A 25,654-nucleotide genomic window follows, 5' to 3' on the forward strand; every position below is an offset into this window, starting at 1 on the left:
GGTAAGGAAAACCCTTTCACCAGACGTAGCGGCCTTGAAAGGTCTCCCCAAAGATCGCCGGGGGAAGGCGATGGAGAAGCCCGTGGAGGGTCTGAGGAGGTGCCGGTTGAAGTAAAGATGGACGGCCCCACCCTAACCCGCGTCATCAAATCTGTGATGGCGAACCACGAAGAACGCGGTGGTCACACGATGGAGGTAGTCACGGAGGTATCCGACGTGATTATGTCGTTCCTAGATAACCGGGTTAAGTACAGCAAGGATCTGAAACTTGCTGTGCAGGCACTCTGTGCCCTAGTAGTTGAGGCCAAATCGGAGTGGAGGTCCCTACCAGAGGCCAGCAAGAGTGCGGAGAGAGAGCTCCGCAAACTTGTCAAGGAGCGGAAGCAGGCGGATAAGGACAAAGAGGAGGCAGAATCGAAAATTCGTCTCCTGTCCGAGGGCAAACGACTGGCGGAGAGCCAGGTCGAGGAACTCCGCAAAAGGATGGCTGTAACAGGGGCAACCCCGAAGCTGAGTAAGGTTACGCAGGAGGTGAACCTGAAAGCAGCTGTCGAGAAGTCCGCAGCCCCGAAGCCAGAGAAAAGGAAGAAGGTCGAGCAGAAGGATGGCCATCCCAAGCCGGTGAACCCAGTGCCCCCACCATCGAGGACCACTGAAGCTCGCCGGGAGGAAGATCTACCGTGGAGGGAGGTCGTGAATCCCAAGAAGGCGAGAAGGCAACGGCAGCAGGCGGCAGAGAAAGCGGCAGGCGGAGCGATACGCGCCACTGTTAAGAAGGGTAGAGCCCAGAAGGAGACGGGTGCGCCTTCCAATGTCAGTGGTAAGCGTAAAGACAGAGGCGAGGCGATTATCGTCAGTACTGACGACAAGAGCTACGCCGAAGTCTTGAAGGCCATGAGAGTTAATGACAAACTCGCTGGCCTAGCAGAGGATGTCAACTGCATCCGAAGGACGCGGAGAGGCGAGATGATTCTCGTCTTGAAGCGGGATGCTGCTCAGAAGAGTACTGAGTACAAAAAGTTGACGGAGGAAGTCCTGGGCGATGGGGTTCAAGTAAGAGCCCTATGTCCAGTTTCGAACATCCAGTGCAAGGGCCTGGATGAAGTAACCGAGGCTAGAGACCTGGTCGACGCACTGAGAGATCAGTGCAATGTCGAGATCCAGGAATCTACGGTTCGGTTACGCAAAAGCTTCGCGGAAATGAAGGTTGCCTAATTCCATGTACCTCAGGCTGAGGCCAAAAGGTAATGGATAAGGCTAAACTGAAAGTGGGTTGGTCGGTATGTCCGCTAAGTATAAGCCAACCGCTTCAGACCTGTTTCAGGTGTCTTGGCAACGGTCATAAGTCTTATGACTGTAAAGGACCTGATCGCAGTAAGCTATGCCGTAGGTGTGGAGCTGAAGGCCACCAAGCTCGCACCTGTCAGGCTGCACCAATGTGTCTGATCTGTCCCCTGGTACAGACAACAGACACCTCACCGGTGTCCAGGCTTGTCCGGCCTCTAGAAGGATCCAGACACGCAGGTAACACAGCTGAATCTGAACCACTGCAAGGCGGCTCAATTGCTGCTACAACAGTCGGTTACTGAGTGTAAAGCTGATGTAGCTTTGCTGTCCGATCCATACCGCATCCCTGCCGGTAACGGTAGTTGGATTGCGGATAAGTCTCAGATGGTGGCCATCTGGACTTGCGGGCGATATCCCATCCAGGAGATAGTATCATCACCTGATGATGAGGGTTTCGTTATAGCAAAGGTAAACGGTGTTTACTTTTGTAGCTGCTACTGTCCTCCCAGGTGGAGTATAGTGCAGTTTACTAGGGTAGTAGATATTCTTGCAGCAAAACTAACTGGCTTAAAACCGTTAGTTGTAGCAGGCGACTTCAATGCGTGGGCAGTGGACTGGGGATCCCGGTCCACAAACGCCAGAGGTCATACCCTGCTAGAGTCGCTAGCGGTATTGAACGTAGTCCTGCTGAATGAAGGCCAAGTGCCAACATTCAGGGGACCGAACGGTGATTCATGCATCGATGTGACCCCGTAGCAACCACAAGGCGGATCGGCAAAGCCGATCTAGGATGGCGCACCTCGCAGTTCAACCCAGAACTCTTGGAGGAATCACTACGATGGGAGACGCGAACAACGGGATTAAGTGGCGACGAGTTAATCGATGTTTTAACCCGTGCATGCGATGTGACGATGCCTATGAGGACCAAACCTCCCGGAAACCGGCAACCTGTGTACTGGTGGACTGACACAATTGCAGACCTTCGTAGAACCTGTCTTCGAGCAAAGAGAAGGCTGCGACGTGCCAGAACAGACGCTGATAAGGTCGAGAGACGCAGGGTGTTCCAGACAGCGAGCAGAGCTCTGAACTACGAGATCAAATGTAGTAAGAGAGCCTGCTTCGAGCGGCTGTGCAGGATGGCAAACGACAATGCATGGGGAGATGCATACAGGATGGTGATGGCTAGGACCAATACCACGCCACCTGAGAAATCTCCGGGGATGTTGGCCAAAATAGTCGACGGGTTGTTTCCGAGGCATGAATCATCGAACTGGCCCGCTACACCGTACGAGTCAGTTGACGTGGTACCGCTAGTGACTAACGAAGAGCTTATCGTAGCCGCAAGAAAACTTAAGCTCAATAAGGCGCCAGGCCCGGATGGTATTCCAAACCTGACCCTTAAACACGCCATTCTTGCCAATCCAGATATGTTCAGGAGCTGCCTCCAGAGATGCATGGACGAAGGAAACTTCCCAGATCGATGGAAACGGCAGAAATTGGTGCTATTACCGAAGCCTGGCAAACAGCCGGGGGATCCTTCGGCATACAGACCAATTTGCCTACTCGACACAGCTGGAAAGCTGCTAGAGAGGTCATTCTGAATAGATTGTCGGCTTATACAGAGTGTGCTGGTGGCTTATCTAGCAACCAGTATGGCTTCCGTAAGGGCCGTTCTACCATCGAAGCAATTCGAGCGGTAACGGATACGGCCAAGATAGCGAGAGGTTTAAACAGAAGAGGTATTAGGTACTGCGCGTTGATTACACTTGATGTAAAAACGCGTTTAACAATGCTAGCTGGGCAGCAATTGCTGACTCCCTGCACCGATTGAGAGTTCCGGATTAACTGTGCAGGATACTGAAAAGCTATTTTCAGAATAGGGTCCTGTTATACGACACTGATGCTGGTCAAAAGTCGATCGTAGTGTCGCGGGTGTTCCACAGGGATCGATCCTTGGACCGGTTCTGTGGAATATTATGTATGATGGAGTATTACGCCTAAGTCTCCCGGCCGGTGTGAAAATAGAAGGCTTCGCGGATGACGTAATGCTAGAGGTAACAGGAGACACTCTCGACGAAGTCGAACTGAAGGCTTCATACGCGATTGGCAGAGTGGAGGAATGGCTCAACTCGAGGCGGTTGTCCCTTGCACATCACAAGACGGATGTCGTGGTAGTGCATAACCGTCATGGGTTGCAACAGGCGAGAATAAGAGTAGGGACCTGCACAGTTAACTCCGTGAGGTCTCTCAAGCATCTGGGCGTGATGATCGATGATAAGCTCAATTTCACGAGCCACGTCGATTATGCATGTCAGCGGGCTTCATTGGCGATAAAATCTTTATCACGAATGATGTCCAACAGATCGGCGGTGCATAGTCAAGTGCGTAGGCTGATAGCTGGCGTAGCATTGTCTATCATCCGTTATGGCGTGCCGGCATGGGCCGTAGCACTAAAAGCCGAGTACAATGTAAAGAAATTGATCAGAGTACACCGGCTGATGTGTTTACGTGTCGCGAGCGCATATCGCACCATATCATATGAGGCGGTGTGCGTTATAGCTGGAATGATGCCGATCGACATACTCTTAGAGGAGGATGTGGAGTGCTACAACGAAAGGGACTCGGTGCAAGTGCGACGTGTCAAGAGAGCAGCTTCGTTGCTTAAATGGCAAAGAGCATGGGACACCGCAGTCAAAGGTCGTTGGACCCACAGACTGATTCCAGATGTGTCCAACTGGGTTGATAGGAAGCATGGTCAAGTCAACTTCCACCTAACACAGGTGTTGTCTGAACATGGCTGCTTTAAGAAATTCCTACACAGGTTTGGCTTCGCAGATTCTGCGGAGTGTCCTGAATGTGTAGGTGAGGTAGAATCGGCAGAGCATGTGATGTTCGCATGCCCGCGATTCGAGATAGAACGCAATGCCATGCTGCTTATTAGTGGTATGGATACAACCCCGGACAACCTCGTCGAGAGGATGTGCCGGGAGGAAGCTATATGGAATGCGGTGAACACAGCATCTCGACAGATTATGTCGAAACTGCAGCGGTGGTGGCGTCTTGAACAAAACCAACGTGTGCAGTAAGGGCACCTGTGATGCAGTGAACACTTTGCTCACCCCGACAACCAACATGTCGTGGGTGGGCTGCGGGGACGGTCATTGCGGTTCACGCGCGGTGGTTGTTGTCGGGGTGCTCGTCTCCAACGTGAGATTATGATACGGACCGTTAGGTTACTATCATAGCTTGCGATCGACGGGTGGTGAGGTAGCCACCCTTGAAGTCGATGTTGTGTGTATTGACGTCAAGTGCGTTAGCATAGGCGTGAGCGTTCTCAATAGTCCCCCCTGATGTATTGCTTAATTGCGGGCCGGGGGTACGGACTGGCGAAAGGGTTTTGGTTTTAGTGGGTCGGGTAAGAGTTACATGTCATACCCATCCCCACACTACCTGAGTACCTCCTCAGGTGTCTGGTTGCAGATTTCCGTTTACCCTTGCTCAAGAAAAAAAAAAAAAAAACATTTCTGGTCAAACAATTTCCGACCTGATATCAGTTTAGATAAACGTTCACTTCGGCTTCGCTAAATGGAAATTGGTTAGATGACTTTTGGCTTAACGGCCAGTATCGGCTTAAAAAATAGAAAGGTTACGGAATTGTGTTCAACTGTCATTTGACAATTTCGCCGACGAGTGGCCATTTTTTACCATATCTAGGAACTTTTTTCAAATGGTCCTAATTGATTCTGACCTTGATTTTTGGAATAATGATTGTGCTCTTAATAGGGCTCTGCACGGACTTTCGTTCTTCATAAATTTTGACGTTTACTGGCCTTGTTGTTTTCTAATTTCTTTGCATCGAGAAAGAGACAAAGCAGTCCGTGCAGTGCTAGGGCATTTTGGTCAACTCATGCACCCAACAGAAATAATAGATTGCGACCTATCTGGTAGTAACGTCAGTTGAGCAAAATATGCTGCATAGAGAAAGTATGAATCGTTTCAAATTTCAAGGTCAAATATAGTTACGCCTATTTGAAAAAAGTTCCTAGATATTATCCATTCAGTAATTGACATTATGCCAGATGCCGTATGCCAAATAACATTTTCGGCCAAATGGCCAAAAGGCATTTTTGTCTAATGACTTCTGTGGCCGATCATTTCGGTCAGACGACTTGCTGGGGCAAACGGCTTTTTCAGGAAAATTACCAGTTCGGCCGTCTGGCGCTTTCGGCCAATCGAATTTCCCAAGAATTTCTTATGGACAATGCAAAGAATTTTTTGTAGAAATCCAAAAAAAAAAATCCTTAAAAAATTTCGAACAATTTTCCGTTGAGTTTTCCAATTTTTTTTATTCACATTTTGAATAATTTTCCGCGGAAGATTTGAAGATTTTTTTTAAATTCCAGAGAATCTTCCGCGGATATTCCGAAGAATTTTCTGTTCTAATGTTGGCTATGTCAAACCAAACTGTTCATCTTAATTAATCTAGATTGAGAAAATCAACGTTAAAGCATCTTCCAATCACAAGAAACATATTTTGTGTAAATTTTGAAGAGAACACAAAAGAAACTCAACAAAAACTTTCCGTGGAAATTCATAATATTTTTCTGTAGAAATTTGGAACAACTTCTGACTTCAACAACAATATCCTGATGAGATTCTCATGTAAAATCTGAAGAACTTTATGCTGAAATTCCAATCAATTTCCGTTGGGAAGTCCAAAGAGCTCCACTTGGTAATTCCAAAGAATTCTCGAAACTTCAAATTAAAAAAAAATCTCGGAACTTAACGCGAGTTTTTTCTTAGTTTTCACAGAGAGTTTTTAGAAATTTCAATAAGAAATTGTACTAAACTTTCAATATAATCATTGGTATTCTCTTCGAAAAATTATCTGGTGTTTCAACGAGATGTTGAAGAGAACAAATAGGACGTTTAATGGACTTCTTCAATATTGAATCGACGTGGAAAATTGTAGATTAGCGGCGTGACAAATTTTAAACGGCGGCGCGCCGGTGAAAAATTGTCGTCGGCGGCGGCTTGCCAAAAACTGCCAGTGGCGGCGGCGTGGCGCTGCGGCGCACACCTCTATCCATGAGTGTTTTTCAGGCAAAAATGGGCCTCTTAGGGGAAACGATAGGTAGGAATTGTGAAAACTGTCCAGCAACATATAAATATATGGAGCATATGGAGGCGCATGGTACATTTGTGCGATCTTGTGGCTAAGCTTTTCACGCAAATTTCATCTCATCCGTTTTATTAAATGAATGAACAAGTGTGAAAGCATTTACATGGAACTTGTATTATGGGAAACTAGAAGCTAATTGCATGATTTCAAACAGCAGGTTACCGGGCGTCTTCTTAGCGATTTTCACAATTCTTTCACGATTGTTTTATCCACCGCATCTTGTTTCCTGTAGTTTTGTTATGTTTCTAAGGACCCAATTTTTTTTTCTTGCTGGATCAGCTGGAGTACGGATGCTCTCATTTAAAATGTAGAAGATTTCGATTTACCAAATTCAATATGAGTAAAATTTACCGCTTGAGAAGAACTTCAAAACGGAAATTAACCCAGCTTGTCCCTGGAAGACTCTCAAGCCATTGCGTTTTTATGCAGTCCAAATTAGTTTGATGCAGAGGTTCTGGGTTCTCCAAATCTACACCTGGTCAACTACACCTGGTATCCAAATGGAGTAAACCCAGCATGTCCATACAAGTCCCCAAAACCCTTGCGTATTATGTGCAGTCCAAATTAGTTTGATGCAAATGTTCTAGGCTCTCCAAATTGTTCTGATTTCAAGATCACTTGGTCTGGTTTGCAGGTCAACTACGCCTGGTATTCAATCGAAATCTACCCAGCATGTCCACACAAGTCCATAGAGCCCTTGCGTATTATGTGCAGATCACAGTAGTTTGATACAAATGTTCTAGTTTCTCCAAATTCTTCTGGAGTTCAGATCATTCGGCCTACAAGGTCAACTACGCCTGGTTTCAAACCGAAATCAACTCATCAGTCGATTGCCTCTAAAATCGACTACAAATCGAGAACTACAAATGCAACATAGGAGCATCGCTAATACAAATTTACTGTCGACCAGTGAATCATTCCTCCCATATTTGACCGTATGGACGCTGCCATCACCGTTTTGTCTGAAAATACGTGAGCTTCTTAGACGTGTACATTGAGAATGAACAGCTATTCAAAAGCCCCATTTACATGGTTCCCTGTACAATTTCGCAAGTTATCATGCTCATTACATTTGATTATAATCAGCCATTGCGTTCAAAGGTTGTGAAAAAATGATGTACCGAACCGAAAAGTTTGTTTTTTTTAATCAAAACATCAATTAACATCTTTTAAGCCAATTTTTGGTTTTGGTTCCAGTTGATCCCGAGTTTGAACCAAAAATAAGCCTGCGTAAGCCTCTTTTCATTTCTATGTATTTTTCTAAGCTGGGTCTTTCAACTGTTGTAGAAGTTGGTGTAACAATAACCCCAGCTATTTCGGCTTTAAGCAATTCAACCTTGGAGAAGTCCATTGTAGCGATTTCTTCAGCCTCAGATGAAGCCATTGATGTAACTGACAGTACTGATTCAGATGGTTGTGGTTCCGTTATTGGTGTTGTGTGTACTTTACTGAGACTCAGCGTTAATTGTAACATATTGACAGTACCGTTATGCATTGCAATTAAATTGTAGTGCAAATGAACGCAAATTTTGAGCTTCTTTAATTGTTTCATTCCGAGAACACTACATTATAGAAAATTTGCAATCAGCAAAATACCTTAGAATGATTGATAACTGAAATGTGTTCTTCAAAAGATAGAAAAAACATGCAATTATTGAGTAACTAAGCATAAAAAGGTCGCCTGTATTCTCACAGTGTTACAACAATTTTGAGATTTGTGATGACTTGTGCTCTGACGCTCACCCAACATTTTCAGTGGCTTTGCTTTAGTTTGTTTTCCGCTTGGTTTCGATTTTGGTTACTATTTCGATTATATGATCTCATTTCTTCATATTTTCTTCAAAATGCAAAATGACGTCACCCTATAATCTTATTAATGCGAACTGGCTCCCTTGGGGGGAAAACTATTCCACTCGAATGAGTGTCCCTCACAAACATCACAGCGCGCGCCTTATTGACAATGATTCTGCGCTAACCACGAGGCATCAAAACTCGAATTCACACAAGGAGGAAAAACCTGTTTCACCTCGCTTGATACGCAAACGAGTAACGAACGTTCGTCTCTCGAGCCAACCGTGGATTGCATTCAAAATATTGCAATTCTGCGACCGATTGAATCCGTCGACGGGGATTCGATGCAGAAGGCTTCGGATGCGAAATATGCGCCAAGTTGTAGTCGTTATCGTCACGATTGGGAAAGAAACAACTGCGTTCTATTGCAATTGGCGCTCGCAGATGACATCGCCATTCAGCTACGAGTGAAACTTGATATTTTTGTTTGAGTAGCTCATCGATGGAAACGGCTGTCGCCGCCGTTCTGACAAAGAACATTAAGTAGAGCGTGCTGCGCAATTCGATTTCTGAGACTCCGAAACAAGTCCACGGCTGGCTGTTCGGACGCGGGTGCTGGCTGGTGAGGCTGCACTGGAATAACTGCCACCTCACCTGGGAATGTCACACCGTATGTGTGCGAGTGGAGATGCAAATTATAAAATTAAACGTCATGTAACCTAACCCAATCTGGTCGTCGCAGGACGGTGTGTACGGCACTTTCACGACTGCTGCCACCGAGGGGTGAGATTCCAGTTCCACGAAGGCCTGAATGCCTTTGCGATACACACAGGAGACTCAATGTGTACTAACTAGACCCAACCGCATTGAACCAGATGCGTAGCGAGATGGAATTATTCATACGAGAGGATGTTTTGAAACCTGTTCAATTCAAATGTGGAATAAGTATCGATGTTGTTAGAATCGTTGGAAATTTTCTACGGTTTATTTGAAATGAAATATTCTTCTAAGCATGTGCAAATCAAATTTTGACACAGTAGAGGTACGAGTTGAAAAACCTTTGCGATGCTTTCTTCTTTAAGAGATTGCTTAGAATATGTCAAATATATGCCTCAACCTCGATGCAACGATGATAACAACACAAGCCGGTGTAAAAAAATAGATGATTTCTGTGCTTTTTTTGCTCCATTAGTTTCTGACCACGCTCAAACGTTTAGATCTTACTCGCTGTATGACCCTCAAATTTGTTGAATATTAGAGGAAACTGGACACATTAGGGGGAAACTCCCCCCCCTGTTTCTCGAAACCTAATAACATTTTTATACCACTGGTATGTGTAAACAGATCCGTTAGACAGATAATTGAATCTGAGTAACATTTGATGTTAGTTCCTTTGTGTATATGAGATTTAGAAAGGTTTTATTATTTAAAAAGTTTAATAACTTTGAATATATCCAACCAAAACGTGTCAAATTTCTACTGGACGTAGTTTTATTATTGCAGAATTGAATAAGCTCAATACATTGATTATTGCTCATTTCACACTGAATGGAGAAATAAACCAAGGCAAATACTCAACATGGACACACTTGATCCCCCACAGTTTGGACACACTGGATCCCGATATTGCATAGGGTAAGACGGTATAATATGCCCCCCTAAGGCAACTCCTTGATAACTTTTTACTTTTCATCGCAATTTATGCAAACTTTGTGTTATTTGGTAGTCCTGGATGTCGCAAATGCATTGCCCCTGAGTATTCATTTAAACATATTTCAGTTAACACGTAAAAAAGCTTTTATGAAAAGTCGTGAAAAAATGATTTTTAAAAAGTGCCTGGGCAATACGCCCCACCTCAACCAAAGACGTTTAATTGCCCTTCATTAGTATTTTATCAAGGGGCCCTCCTTAGCCGTGCGGTAAGACGCGCGGCTACAAAGCAAGACCATGCTGAGGGTGGCTGGGTTCGATTCCCGGTGTCGGTCTAGACAATTTTCGGATTGGAAATTGTCTCGACTTCCCTGGGCATAAAAGTATCATCGTGTTAGCCTCATGATATACGAATGCAAAAATGGTAGCCTGGCTTAGAAACCTCGCAGTTAATAACTGTGGAAGTGCTTAATGAACACTAAGCTGCGAGGCGGCTCTGTCCCAGTGTGGGGATGTAATGCCAATAAGAAGAAGAAGAAGTAGTATTTTATCAATCAGACCGCATCGTGCTTTCGTGCTGTGCGGTTCTTTCTCTCTTTGCGGAAGGAAGTTTTTAATACTACCCGAAGCTATTTTAATTTCAACGGTGCTTCTTAGCGCTATTTGTACCCACTGATCCCGTTACGATATTTGCAAGGACCCGTGCCTTCGTTTTACGTTGGACCCGTTTGCGGAAGTAAAATTCCGACAAGCGGTGGTAATCCTGCAGGGACACCGTTCTGGGAAAACACCTCTTAGAAGGTCACGTCTCCACGCTCAGCAATGAGTATTAACAAAAACAAGAGGAAGGGGGAGTCTCTGAATTCTCCACTTCCTTCAAAGAAACAAGGTTTCAAGACCGTCCTGCCCAAGCGCGGAAAAAATAGATGGAAGCTGGAGAATTCAGATATTCCTTCTAACTCTAATATCGGAAATAATTCTTCTCCAATCGAACTGAGCAATCATAAATAATAAATAATAAAGTTTGAAAAAGGCCTGTATTATGTCCCATGTCCGTGTTACATGGGAACATTTCCGCAGGCCTGGGGGAAATTTTCAAAACCCTACCCAGTGCCGTAAGTGCCAAAAGTGGGGTCATGGAACCAAACATTGTCACATGGATGCTAAATGCATGATTTGTGGTGGAACCTCTCACGCCAAGGGGTTAGGGACAAAAGGTCGAAAGACAAAAGGTCGAAAGACAAAAGGTCGAATGGACAAAAGGTCGAAAAGGACAAAAGGTCGAAAGGGACAAAAGGTCGAAAAGACAAAACGTCGAATTGGACAAAAGGTCGAAAGGACAAAACGTCGAACGAGACAAAAGGTAGAAAGAAAAAAATATTAATGAGATCAAACAGGCGAAAGGGACAAAAGGTCGAAATAAACAAGAAACTGAAACGGAGAAAATCAATCTCGCACCAGAGTTGACCTACATAGTTGGCAAAGAATGTGGTCTTTTATTTTCACAATTTATAACAATTAATCTTCTATATACATAAAAATAAATTTCTGTCTGGCTGAACCTTATAGACTCGGAAACTACTGAACCGATCGGCGTGAAAATTTGTATGAGGAAGATTTTGGGGCCGGGGATGGTTCTTAAGATGGTTCGAGACCTCTCCCCGCTTTGAAAAGGGGGGCTTCCATAAAAATGAAAAACCAATTCCTTTATTACTTGAGATCTAATCAGAGAATAAATCAATTTTATGTTCGAAGTTCGACGGGTCTGCTAGTAAAAAATAAAAATAAAATGCATTCAGTGAGTACAACTAATAGATGGATATTTGAGTTCTAAATGTCACTTCGATTTGACAAAATGGCGCACGCCGCACATCAAATACACCGGCGTGTATTGCACGCAGGCACATAACATATGTGTAACTCGGGTAGCAAAAGTTGTACCCTTATAACACTTTTTATTTGTTATACGGAACATCGAAACGTCAGAAGATAGTATAACAGTATTTGATCTAACAAGGGGTCACGCGACTTATATTGTATATCTGAATACGATTCGCGTTGGAATTATACAAAAGATTTTCTCTAGTGGCGTTGGGTGTTTAGGAGCTGAAATTGTTTTTTTTTAATTAATTGGAGATTGGGGTAAACAATATTAACGTAGAAAAGAAAGGAGTTTAAGGTATGTAACTGATTTAATATTGCATTGATATTGATGCGACAAACTCGAACAAAATCCATTTGTGCGCCGCGCACGGGCTGTTAACCAGTAAACGATAAATTTGTTTGGTGTTTGGTGGAAATATTATGTTTTCGAAAAGCATATCAAATGCTCATTCATTGCCATGAGCATATTTATTAACTGCATTTCTCAAACAATTCCTATGCTCTGCCGTAATCTGAAAAAGTGACGTATACGCCATTTTCCGAAAATAGCGTTATCGAGTACTACTCATCGAGCTATTTAACAGAAAATGGAAATCGCACATGTTGTAAAATGGCTGTTACGTCACTTTTACAGATTACGGCAGTGCTGCCGTAATCTGAAAAGGTGACGTTTTAACCATTTTCAAAAATGGTGTTAACGAGTAGTACTCATCGTGCTCTATAACAGAAAATGGAAAACTAGTATGTTGTAATTTGGCGCATACGTCACTTTTTCAGATTACGGCAGTATGTGTGGCGTCTCTTTCAATGGTGTGGCATCGCAACCGAATTTGACTTTTTTCTAACATGTATGTGTCCGACTTTTTGCCTTTCAATGTTTCCTCCTTAAACTATCAATAACAACAAGTAGAGTCTCATTTACCGGATTATTTTGAAGAAACATTGATTTTTAAAAAGTTGGATTTACCCACAGTTAAATGTTCAATGCATATTTTTGGTGTTTTATGTTTCCTTTTTACATGTCGTTGAAATTTCTCTACTTTTGGTAAAGAGTATTCGGAATACTATCAACCTAAAAGCAATGTTCTAATAATGAAAAGAATGCCATGAAAAGAGATAACATTAATATCGTACATCGTAATAACCTATTCAGATTACATGCTTCATGGCATGTTAAAGATTATCTTGATTTCAACGTTGAATCATCACATTTTCATTTTATATGATCTCCGAATTGGAAACACCTCACAGTTGCAATGTTATCCTGCATTATGATAAGCGAGTTTGCTTTCGTACGATTGATAATTTATAATGTTGCTTCTAATCTATCTATTTTGTGTTTGTTGCGCATCGTAGACAAACATTGGTTTATCCCTCGTCATCCTTTTGAAAAAACCGAAGACTGCGTATATAAAGATTCGTTCCCAATGTAGAACAGTTCTAAGGGATATACTTTTCTACACATGTTGAATAAAATCTAGATTTTTACCATGCTGACTCAAAAATATTATATCAGTTTTAGAGGAATTTTATTTTCGTATGATAAATAAGTTAAAATGGATAAAAGACAAACATTTCATCAAAAATCGCCTGAAAATAGAAGTTCACCCTTCAAATAAATCAAATTAGACTTTATCAAATACAATTTGGTTAGAAGAGCATAGGAGAGACCTTCTTTTGGATGCAATCCGTCATTTTTAAAAACAACGGTAAAAATTGATGATAGAAAAATAAATATCATTATACTTCGGCTACAGATCTTGCTCTTTGCAGTCTTGGAAAAAAGTGTTATAATTTTCTGATCATATGGTATTTGTTTACACTTGAAAATGACAGAACGATGTTCCCGTTCCCAATTATAACAGTTATGGCTCATCAAAAGGGGGTCAACTTTTGGATTGGATTTTGTTCGAAGATCCACTTATGTTATGTGACGCAGGTGTATTTTTAATGCACGCGTCTGCGTAGCTGAAGCGTGCACTATTTTGGCAGATCAAAATAACATTAAAAAAAACCTAGAAATCCATCCATTATTTGCACACATTGAATAAATTTTATTTAATTGTGAAAAATAAGAGAGCAATTTTTTTATTGCCATCTGTATAGGACAACTCTGTCTCGCGCAATAAAGGTTTATTCCTTTCCTAATTCAGCAATCTTTTTTATCACTAACAGAACTATCTAGATATTCATACATCACGAACGTCCGCACTTACCGCAGTGCGAATATTGAATCCGACCACTACCTCGTTGCAGTATGCCTGCGCTCAAAACTCTCGGCGGTGTACAACACGCGTCGAAGTCGGACGCCGCGGCTTAACATTGGGCGGCTACAAGATGGTAGACTAGCCCAAGAATACGCGCAGCAGCTGGAAGTGGCACTTCCAACGGAAGAGCAGCTAGGCGCAGCGTCTCTTGAAGATGGCTGGAGAGATATTCGATCCGCCATTGGTAGCACCGCAACCGCTGCACTTGGCACGGTGCCCCGGATCAGAGAAACGACTGGTATGACGGCGAATGTGAGCAGTTAGTGGAAGAGAAGAATGCAGCATGGGCGAGATTGCTGCAACACCGCACGAGGGCGAACGAGGCACGATATAAACAGGCGCGGAACAGACAAAACTCGATTTTCCGGAGGAAAAAGCGCCAGCAGGAAGATCGAGACCGTGAAGAAACGGAGCAACTGTACCGCGCTAATAACACACGAAAGTTCTATGAGAAGTTAAACCGTTCACGTAAGGGCCACGTGCCACAGCCTGATATGTGTAAGGACATAAACGGAACCTTCTTACGAACGAGCGTGAGGTGATCCAAAGGTGGCGGCAGCACTACGAAGAACACCTGAATGGCGATGTGGCAGTCGAAGATGGCGGTATGGAGATGGACCTGGGATAACGCGCGCAGCACATAATTCTACCGGCTCCGGGTCTCCAGGAAATCCAGGAGGAGATTGGCCGGCTGAAGAACAACAAAGCCCCTACCAGGAGAGCTATTTAAACACGGTGGTGAGGCACTGGCTAGAGCGCTGCACTGGGTCATTACCAAGATTTGGGAGGAGGAAGTTTTGCCGCAGGAGTGGATGGAAGGTGTCGTGTCCCATCTACAAAAGGGCGATAAGCTGGATTGTAGCAACTACCGCGCAATCACATTGCTGAACGCCGCCTACAAGGTACTCTCTCAAATTTTATGCCGTCGACTAGCACCAACTGCAAGGGAGTTCGTGGGGCAGTACCAGGCGGGTTTTATGGGCGAACGCTCCACCACGGACCAGGTGTTCGCCATTCGCCAAGTACTGCAGAAATGCCGCGAATACAACGTGCCCACACATCATCTATTCATCGACTTCAAAGCCGCATATGATACAATCGATCGGGACCAGCTATGGCAGCTAATGCACGAACACGGTTTTCCGGATAAACTGACACGGTTGATCAAAGCGACGATGGATCGGGTGATGTGCGTAGTTCGAGTTTCAGGGGCATTCTCGAGTCCTTCGAAACCCGCAGAGGGTTACGGCAAGGTGATGGTCTTTCGTGTTTGCTATTCAACATCGCTTTGGAAGGGTAATACGAAGAGCAGGGATTAACACGAGTGGTACAATTTTCAATAAGTCCGTCCAGCTATTTGGTTTCGCCGACGACATAGATATTATGGCACGTAACTTTGAGAAGATGGAGGAAGCCTACATCAGACTGAAGAGGGAAGCTAAGCGGATCGGACTAGTCATCAACACGTCGAAGACGAAGTACATGATAGGAAGAGGTTCAAGAGAAGACAATGTGAGCCACCCACCGCGAGTTTGCATCGGTGGTGACGAAATCGAGGTGGTAGAAGAATTTGTGTACTTGGGCTCACTGGTGACTGCCGAAAATGACACCAGCAGAGAAATTCGGAGACGCATAGTGGCTGGAAATCGTACGTACTTTGGACTCCGCAAGACGCTCCGATCGAATAGAGTTCGCCGCCGTACCAAACTGACAATCTACAAAACGCTAATTAGACCGGTAGTCCTCTACGGACACGAGACCTGGACGATGCTCGTGGAGGACCAACGCGCACTTGGAGTTTTCGAAAGGAAAGTGCTGCGTACCATCTATGGTGGGGTGCAGATGGCGGACGGTACGTGGAGGAGGTGAATGAACCACGAATTGCATCAGCTGTTGGGAGAACCATCCATCGTTCACACCGCGAAAATCGGACGACTGCGATGGGCCGGGCACGTAGCCAGAATGTCGGACAGTAACCCGGTGAAAATGGTTCTCGACAACGATCCGACGGGCACAAGAAGGCGAGGTGCGCAGCGGGCAAGGTGGATCGATCAGGTGGAAGATGACTTGCGGACCCTCCGTAGACTGCGTGGTTGGCGACGTGTAGCCATGGACCGAGCCGAATGGAGAAGACTTTTATATACCGCACAGGCCACTTCGGCCTTAGTCTGATTAAATAAATAATAGATATTCATAATATTGTTTCATAGTCATAACTCCTTCTTTGAAAATTGCTCATTCTTCAACATTGATTAATGAGTTGAGTGTGTAATTTCTGCTAAAACAGAAAACTTGTTATCAACTTGTTCTTGGTCGACCTTTTGTCCCTTTCGACCTGTTTGTCCTTTTCGACCTTTTGTCCCTTTCGACCTTTTGTCCTTTTCGACCTTTTGTATCTTTCGACCTTTTGTCCTTTCGACCTTTTGTCCTTTCGACCTTTTGTCCTTTCGACCTTCTGTCCCTTTCGACGTTTTGTCCCTTCGACATTTTGTCTTTTCGACTTTTTGTCTTTCGACCTTTTGTCCTTTCGACCTTTTGTCTTTCGACCTTTTGTCATAGATTCACGCCAAGGACGCATGTCCTGTGAGAGAAGATTCCAATAAATTTAAGTGCGCAAACTGTAGGGGCAATCATAAATCCAATTTCTGGGAATGCCCTTCACGCAAAAAAGTTTTGAATTCCGTGCAAAATTGATGACGGAAATTCCAATCGGATCCCAGATTCGACGGGTAGAAATTTTTCAAACGCTCAAATTTCGAAACCGGTTACCGGTCGAGCAATTCATACCCACCACAATTCACAAACAAATTTTGCCGCTCGTCAACGGGTAGCAAGCACTTCAGTAAATTCCAATTTTTCCAATGTACCTACGTATGCAAACATCGCTGCTGGTAGACCAAATTTCTCTTCTCAAAATGAGGTTTATACCCATGTCCCAACGGAAAATAACGGTCATGTTGCCGATTCAGGTAGCATGACTGCTTCCGATTTTGATTTTTAACTGAACAATTGCATCACATGATTGATGCAATGTTCAAAGCAAATACCATTCCTGAAACTGTTCAGGTTGGTATAAAGTACACACACAAAAAATTGTTATCGGACTCCGTTTCAATGGATCCAAATAATTGTGTGAAAGTTCTAAATTGGAATGCCCGCTCTCTAAAGGGTAAGGAAGATGAATTATTCAACTTCCTTTCAGTTCATAATGTGCATATTGCCATTATAACTGAAACGTATTTAAAACCAGGACTCTCCATTAAAAGAGATCCAAGCTATTTTATCTACAGAAATGATCGTCTTGACAGCGCCTGTGGGGGTCGCCATTGTCATTAATAGACGTATCAAACATAAATTATTTTCTTCGTTTGAAACCAAAGTTTTTGAAACCTTGGGAGTTTCTGTTGAAACAAATTTTGGACAATTTTCCTTCATTGCAGCCTACTTGCCTTTTCAATGCAATGGGCAGCAAAAGAATTTGTTGAAAGCTGATCTTCAAATTCTGACTCGCAACAAATCAAAATTCTTCGTAATTGGTGACTTCAATGCCAAACATCGTTCATGGAATAATGCTCAAAGCAATTCCAATGGTAAAATTTTATTTGAAAATTGTTCTGCGGGATATTCTACTATTCAATATCCCAATGGACCAACTTGTTTTTCTTCCAGTCGAAATCCTTCTACAATTGATTTAGTTTTAACGGATTCAAGTCAGCTGTGTGGCCAATTGATATCTCATGCTGACTTTGACTCTGATCACCTTCCTGTGACATTTGAAATCTCACAAGAAGATGAGAATCCAATCAGCTCTACTTTTAATTATCATAGAGCTGATTGGGATTTATAGAAACGTATATCGATAGGAATTTTGATGTTGATATTCCTCTCGATACCAAAAGTGATATTGATAATGCTCTCGTATCTTTGACAAATTTAATTGTCGAAGTCAGAGGCATTGCAATTCCGAAATGTGAAGTTAAATTCAACTCCATTATTATTGACGACGATCTTCAGCTACTGATCCGTCTTAAAAATGTGAGAAGAAGGCAATACCAAAGAACTCGCGATCCCGCGTTGAAAGTTATTTGGCGAGATTTGCAAAATGAAATTAAAAACGTTTCGCTATTCTGAGAAATACCAACTTTGAGAATAATGTCTCGAAGTTGGATCCCAGTTCGAAACCCTTTGAAATTAACGAAAATTCTTAAAAACCTCAAAAGCCAATTTCAGCGCTTAAAGAGGGAAATAAAATTTTATTAACACATAGCGAAAAGGCTCAAAAACTTGCTCAGCAGTTCGAGAGTGCCCATAATTTTAGTCTTGGTCTCACTAGTCCAATTGAGGATCAGGTTACACGGAGCTTCGAAGACATTCTCAACCAAGATAATGTTTTGACCCTTCGTTGGGAACTAATTTGGATGAAGTGAGATCTATTACTAGAAAATTTAAAAATATGAAAGCCCCAGGTGATGATGGTATTTTCTACATACTTATCAAAAACTTCCTGAGAGCTCTTTATCCTTTTTGGTTAATTTGTTTAACAAATGTTTTCAATTGGCATACTTCCCAGATAAATGGAAAAACGCCAAAGTTGTTCCAATTTTGAAGCCGGACAAAATCCAGCTGAGGCTTCTAGTTATCGCTCAATCAGTTTGCTTTCTTCAATAAGCAAACTGTTTAAAAAGATTATTTTAAATAGAATGATGGTTCATATTAATGACAATTCTATTTTTTGCTGATGAGCAATTTGGTTTTCGCCATGGGCCTTCAACCACTCATCAGTTATTAAGAGTTACGAACTTAATTCGGCTCAACAAATCTGAAGGATATTCGACTGGAGTTGCTCTTCCTGATATAGAGAAAGCATTTGACAGTGTTTGGCATGAAGGTTTGATCGTAAAATTGATGAATTTTAATTTTCCTCTGTACATTATTAAACTGATCCAAAATTATTTATCAGATCGCTCACTGCAGGTAAACTATCAGAATTCTAAATCTGATAGATTACCTTTAAGGGCTGGTGTCCCCCAAGGTAGCATACTGGGCCTATATTGTATAACATTTTTACTTCTGACTTTCCTGATTTACCACCAGGGTGTCAAAAATCTTTGCTTGCAGATGACACGGGCCTTTTCAGCCAAAGGGCGAAGCCTTCGTGTCATTTGTAGTAGATTGCAAAAAAGTTTGGATATTTTCTCCACTTACTTGCAAAAATGGAAAATTTCCGAATGCTTCCAAAACTCAGCTTATAATTTTCCCACATAACCTGAGAGCTTCTTATTTGAAACCTTCTAGCAGACATATTGTCACTATGAATGGGGTTCAAATTAATTGGTCTAGCGAAGCTAAATATTTAGGACTTCTGCTAGATCAAAAATTAACTTTTAAAAATCACATTGAAGGCCTTCAAGCCAAATGTAACAAATATATTAAGTGCCTATATCCACTTATAAACAGAAAATCAAAACTTTGTCTTAAGAACAAACTTTTGATTTACAAACAAATTTTTAGACCTGCCATGTTGTATGCTGTGCCAATATGGACTAGTTGCTGCAATACCAGAAAGAAGGCACTTCAGAGGATTCAAAATAATATTCTGAAAATGATTCTGAAGTTGCCTCCGTGGTATAGTACCAATGAACTTCATAGAATTTCTAATATTGAGACATTGCAACAAATGTCCAACAAAATAATTTCCAATTTTAGATAAAAATCGTTGCAATCTTCTATTGCAACGATTAACTCCTTGTACCCTTAGTATAAAATAGGTTAAGTTTAGTTTAAGTAGAAAACATTGTAATTCCTACATGGTTTAATTCAACCAGAGGAAAAAAATAGTATTTTATCAATCCCATAATAAAAAGGCTACAAATCCTTATGCGATTGACATTAAAAAACCAAACTAGGTCCATTCAAGCAGGTGTGAATTACATTTCAATATTTTCCATACAATTTGGAAGCAACTGCTGCAGGCTCGCTGCGCTTGTGTCCAGTTGGTAAGGGCATGTCTGAGGCGCCAACACTGAGGCGTTTTGGCCAGTGAAACATGTTTTCGAAAATCGTTACATTTTTGAAGATGGAAGCAATTTTATATCATATTAACCACTGAGAAAAGTAATTTTGTTGCCCAACTGAGTGTTCCAGTGCAAGCTTTGCGGACAGTATGCCAGAGTCGCTCCAGAATATTGAGCAAACAAACATGAAAAGTTACATCAAAACTGTAACTTTTTGTATTTTGCTATTATTTTCATTGTGTAATACAAAAATACTTCCACATGGACATAGTATGATGGGTTTACAAATACTTATAGGTACCAACTGTTTTTTACCCTTAATTAGTTATAGTTTTCTAGAAATCAAAGGGTGGCGTTTTGGCCAGGTGGGGCGCATTATACCGTCTTACCCTATATTTAGGCGTTTGTTGTAATCCATTGCATTTGCGTATTATTGTATTACATGCAACTTATTGATCTGTTATAATTCTTTTCTGGTTTAAAAGTTTAAATAGATTTGTGAAGTAAACAATCAATTTCATCATTCAAGCAAACGCGTTTTTTGAATTTGCCAATAGCCTAATCTAATTACCTAGAACAAAGTGTAGTTAAACATACTTAACTTTGATTAGTTTTATTAAATATGAGTAAATTAATCAACATAATGTTCAATCTAAGACTAAATAAAGGTTTGAAAATATTCAAGGGGGTGTCCACCGGGTATAAAATCAGTACTGTTAGATCTACTTTTCAATTGTACTTTCAATGGGGTAAGTTTATTTAGAATCACTGTTCTAATCGTATTTTATCGCAAGTCTTCCTGTCTGCCTTTCCAAAGAACGTTTAACAATAGGTTAATCCTACCGATTCTTTTCAGTATTTTAAAAGAAATCCAGTCCAGCAGTTGTGTACTAGTAATATACATGTTGCTGCCAGCACTGCCTCAGAGTGTCATCGTGACAGATCGGTTGATATAGGAGGAATTTAAAGAAGAAGTGGAAAAGAAGAGTAGTTGAGGATTCGACAGTTGGTGTGAAGCGATAATTAGAATCAGTCTAAATTGCTACCTAAAACTAATACTTAATACTATTATTTATCACAGTGAGTTATTTGAATAATTGAACTAAATGAATTAAATCTAATCTAGAACTACAACACAGATTGTAATACAGTCACATAGGACGTTATGGGAGGTACAAAAGGCTAACATAGTTAAACATGCACAATAGGGTGGCTCAAATTAGTATGGGAAAAACTTTGTTCAATTTTTTTGATGGGCCGCCCTCTTATTCGGTTCTATTTGATGCCCTGATGCTCTGGACAAAATTTCAGCCAAATCAGTCAACGTTTGGGCAGTGCTAAACTCGTTGGAAGTTTATATGGAAAAATGTATGCAGAAACATCCAAAAACAGTAAATTGCAGCTGGACTACACAACTTACGATGAAGAACTATGATACTCATTCAGATCTTGGAGAATTTAATGCAGAATGTTATGCAGAAAACCGCGAGAAGATTCGAGTTTGTCCGGCTAAGTTATTAGCATTTCTCTGCAGTGGGGTTTGAGCAAATTTCGTTTCTTTTACCTTTGAAAAGAAATAAATTCACCCCTACAACACTCCAGTAAAATGCTAATATCTTTGCGTAATAAACTCTAATCTTCTCGCGGTTTTCAGCATAACATTCAGTATTTTATTTTACAAGAACTGAATGAGTATCATGTTTCTTGATCGTAAATTGTGCCGTCCAACTGCAAATCACTGTTTTTGGATGTTTCTGCATACATTTTTGCATATAAACTTCCAACGAGTTTAGCACCGCCCAAACGTTGACCGATTTGGCTGAAATTTTGTCCAGAGCATCAGGGCATCAGATAGAACCGAATAAGAGGACGGCCCATCAAAAAATTTGAAAAAGTGTTTTTTGAGCCACCTTAATGCACAACACCGAAAATTGTGAGTAATCATATATTTAAACGTAACTAAAATGTAAAATAAATAAAATATTCCAGCTTAAAGCTGTATTCGCACCCAAAACTGGAGTTTGCGATCTGCTAAACGAAATCGGCCAAAAGCACCCTGTCCTCCCGCAACAATACACGTAAATAGAATGTTTCTAGCATGCGCGACAGTACCACATTGATGTATGGAGTCACCAGCCTGGTATGAGCACGATCGTGGTATTGATAGTAGTCTGACAACCGCGATACATCACAGACCTTTTTTGTTGGCTCCGAAATAGTCACTCTGAGGTGTTTTGGGGGATCGTGATGCGGTCTATATGCAGGCCATTTATAGTTTCATTTGTGATTCTGACATCAAAATCTAATTTTGTCTCTGTCTCTATGTTCCGTAGATCTCCGTTACTCAGGCCATCCGGAAGACGCTCCCAGTAGAACCAATCCTCGAGCACGACGACACGCCACATCGTCCCTTACGCCAAATGCCCGGATAAGCAGCCGAAATTCCTTGATTCCGAATCCTAAGCCTCGTCCATCCTTAAATATTGTAAACTAACCTCGAGTCACCACGAGTACGCTGGCTCCTATCCCTCTCTTACTAACTGAAAAAAATGACATTGATTGTATATATCACAAAGAAATATGGCTCCGTAAAGTGTTATACACGCCTGAGCCTACCAAATAAACGAACTTGGAAAAAAAATAGTCACTCTGCGTCTGCGATATTAACCACTGGGCATGGGTTTTGAAGTGCGACTAATTTTTAAAATTAGAAACAGGATAATTAGATTTAAAAACCTCAAAGGTATATTTAATATTTTTGTATCGATTATTCACTTTTGGTATCATAACTGTATCAGCCAAAAAGAGAGATCATCTTGAAAACATCATGGTTGTTGTAATATGACATCTGCCTTTCAGTGGAGCGGATTGATTGCATGAATGATCATCAGCATGTCAACTTTGTTGATAATTCTCACTGTTACTCTATTCGAGAACCAAAATACTTGCCTTACTTAATATCAATGTTTTTAATACGTTAGACTATAAAGAATGGTTAGGATTTGAAAATAAACCAATTTGGCCTTTCATCAGGCTTGAAAGAAGCTAAATATGATGAGCTCCTAAAGGGATCAACTCCCTCCGATATGGGGAACAAGTGTCCCGCAAGTTTTGAAAATGCCAAATTTTCCATCTTTTGGGAAAATCGATTTTTTGATAACTTTCATGAAAAAAATAATTCTCCCAATGATGTTTTTGAATAACTAATTAAATTGCCCATCAAATCCATCTTAAATCGTATAAATTTAAACATTTTGTATCGAGAAACATCCGAAACAAAAAGTGGGGATCATGTATGTCCAGTTTCCCCTATCGATTATGCTATATTGTATGACTTCCTTAATCTGATTGAGTCACAACGGGTAGTTTTATTTCGCCCGACGTTTCGACATGTATATAAGCTCCTACTTTTTAAAGAAGGGATCCCTATGGCCTTACACCGGGCAAAAGCCTACATTTAAATAAGGAATCACATCAAACATTATCTAAGATGCCGTTACCTTAATCCAACAAACGCTTTTAAGAAAAGGATCACATCCACCATTGCATTGGCTTTACCCAGTAAGCGCCTTCTTTTAAAGAAAAGATCACATCCACCATTGCCTTTATCTGGGCAAGCATTTACTTTTAAAGAAGGAATCTCATCAACCATTGCCTCAGCCCGGACAAATACAAATACATCTACCCTTGTCGTAATCCGGACGAGCGCTTATTTTAAAAGAGGGATCATATCCGCCATTGCCTTAATCCGAGCAAAAACCTAGTTTTTAAGAAGGATCACATCATTATTTATTTATTAATTCAGACTAAGGCCGAAGTGAGGGGCCCTCCTTAGCCGTACGGTAAGACGCTGAGGGTGGCTGGGTTCGATTCCCGGTGTCGGTCTAGGCAATTTTCGGATTGGAAATTGTCTCGACTTCCCTGGGCATAAAAGTATCATCGTGCTAGCCTCATGATATATGAATGCAAAAATGGTAAACTGGCTTAGAAATAACTGTGGAAGTGCTTAATGATCATTAAGCTGCGATGCGGCTCTGTCCCAGTGTGGGGATGTAATGTCAATAAGAAGAAGAAGATGAAGGCCGAAGTGGCCTGTGCGGTATATAAGAGTCTTCTCCATTCGGCTTGGTCCATGGCTACACGTCGCCAACCACGCAGTCTACGGAGGGTCCGCAAGTCATCTTCCACCTGATCGATCCACCTTGCCCGCTGCGCACCTCGCCTCCTTGTGCCCGTCGGATCGTTGTCGAGAACCATTTTCACCGGGTTACTGTCCGACATTCTGGCTACGTGCCCGGCCCACCGTAGTCGTCCGATTTTCGCGGTGTGAACGATGGATGGTTCTCCCAGAAGCTCATGCAGCTCTGGGTTCATTCGCCTCCTCCATGTACCGTCCGCCATCTGCACCCCAGCATAGATGGTACGCAACACTTTCCTTTCGAAAACTCCAAGTGCGCGTTGGTCCTCCACGAGCATCGTCCAGGTCTCGTGTCCGTAGAGGACTACCGGTCTAATGAGCGTTTTGTAGATTGTCTTGCGGAGTCCAAAGTATGTACGATTTCCAGCCACTATGCGTCTCCGAATTTCTCTGCTGGTATCATTTCCGGCAGTCACCAGTGAGCCCAAGTACACTAATTCTTCTACCACCTCGATTTCGTCACCACCGATGCAAACTCGGACGGACTTATTGAAAATTGTACCACTCGTTTTAATCCCTGCTCTTCGTATTACCCCTTCCAAAGCGATGTTAAATAGCAGACACGAAAGACCATTTCCTTGCCGTAACCCTCTGCGGGTTTTGAAGGGACTCGAGAATGCCCCTGAAACTCAAACTACGCACATCACCCGATCCATCGTCACTTTGGTCAACCATGTCAGTTTATCCGGAAATCCGTGTTCGTGCATTAGCTGCCATAGCTGGTCCCGATCGATTGTATGCGGCTTTGAAGTCGATGAATAGTTGATGTGTGGGCACGTTGTATTCGCGGCATTTCTGCAGTACTCGGCGAATGGCGAACATCTGGTCCGTGGTGGAGCGTTCGCCTATAAAACCCGCCTGGTACTGCCCCACGAACTTCCTTGCAATTGGTGCTAGTCGACGGCATAAAATTTGGGAGAGGATCACATCAACCGTTGCCTTATTTCGAGGAAACGACTAGTTTTTAAGAAGGAATCACATCCACCATTGCCTTAATCCGGGCAAGCAGCTACTTTAAAAGTAGGGATCATAATCGCCATTGACTTAATCCGGGCAAGTACCCACTTTTAATGAAAGGATCACATCCACTATTGCCTTAACAAAGGACAAAGGACTAGTTCTCTAGAAGGGATCACATCCACCATTACCTTATTCCGGGCAAACGCCTATTTTTAAAGAAGGAATCATATCCACCTACTTCAAAAGAAGACATCACAACCGCCATTGCATTGCCTCAATCCGAACAACCACCTGCGTTTAAAGAAAGAATCACATCCACCATTACCCTGATTAATAAACAATGCTTTTCACGGGGCAAACCATGAATCCAATGATATCCTTCCTATCATTGCTTTATACTCGGCCAATGCAAGCTTTCTAC

The sequence above is a fragment of the Armigeres subalbatus genome, chromosome 2, assembly GCF_024139115.2.
Source record: "Armigeres subalbatus isolate Guangzhou_Male chromosome 2, GZ_Asu_2, whole genome shotgun sequence".
Classification (NCBI taxonomy): Eukaryota; Metazoa; Arthropoda; class Insecta; order Diptera; family Culicidae; genus Armigeres; species Armigeres subalbatus.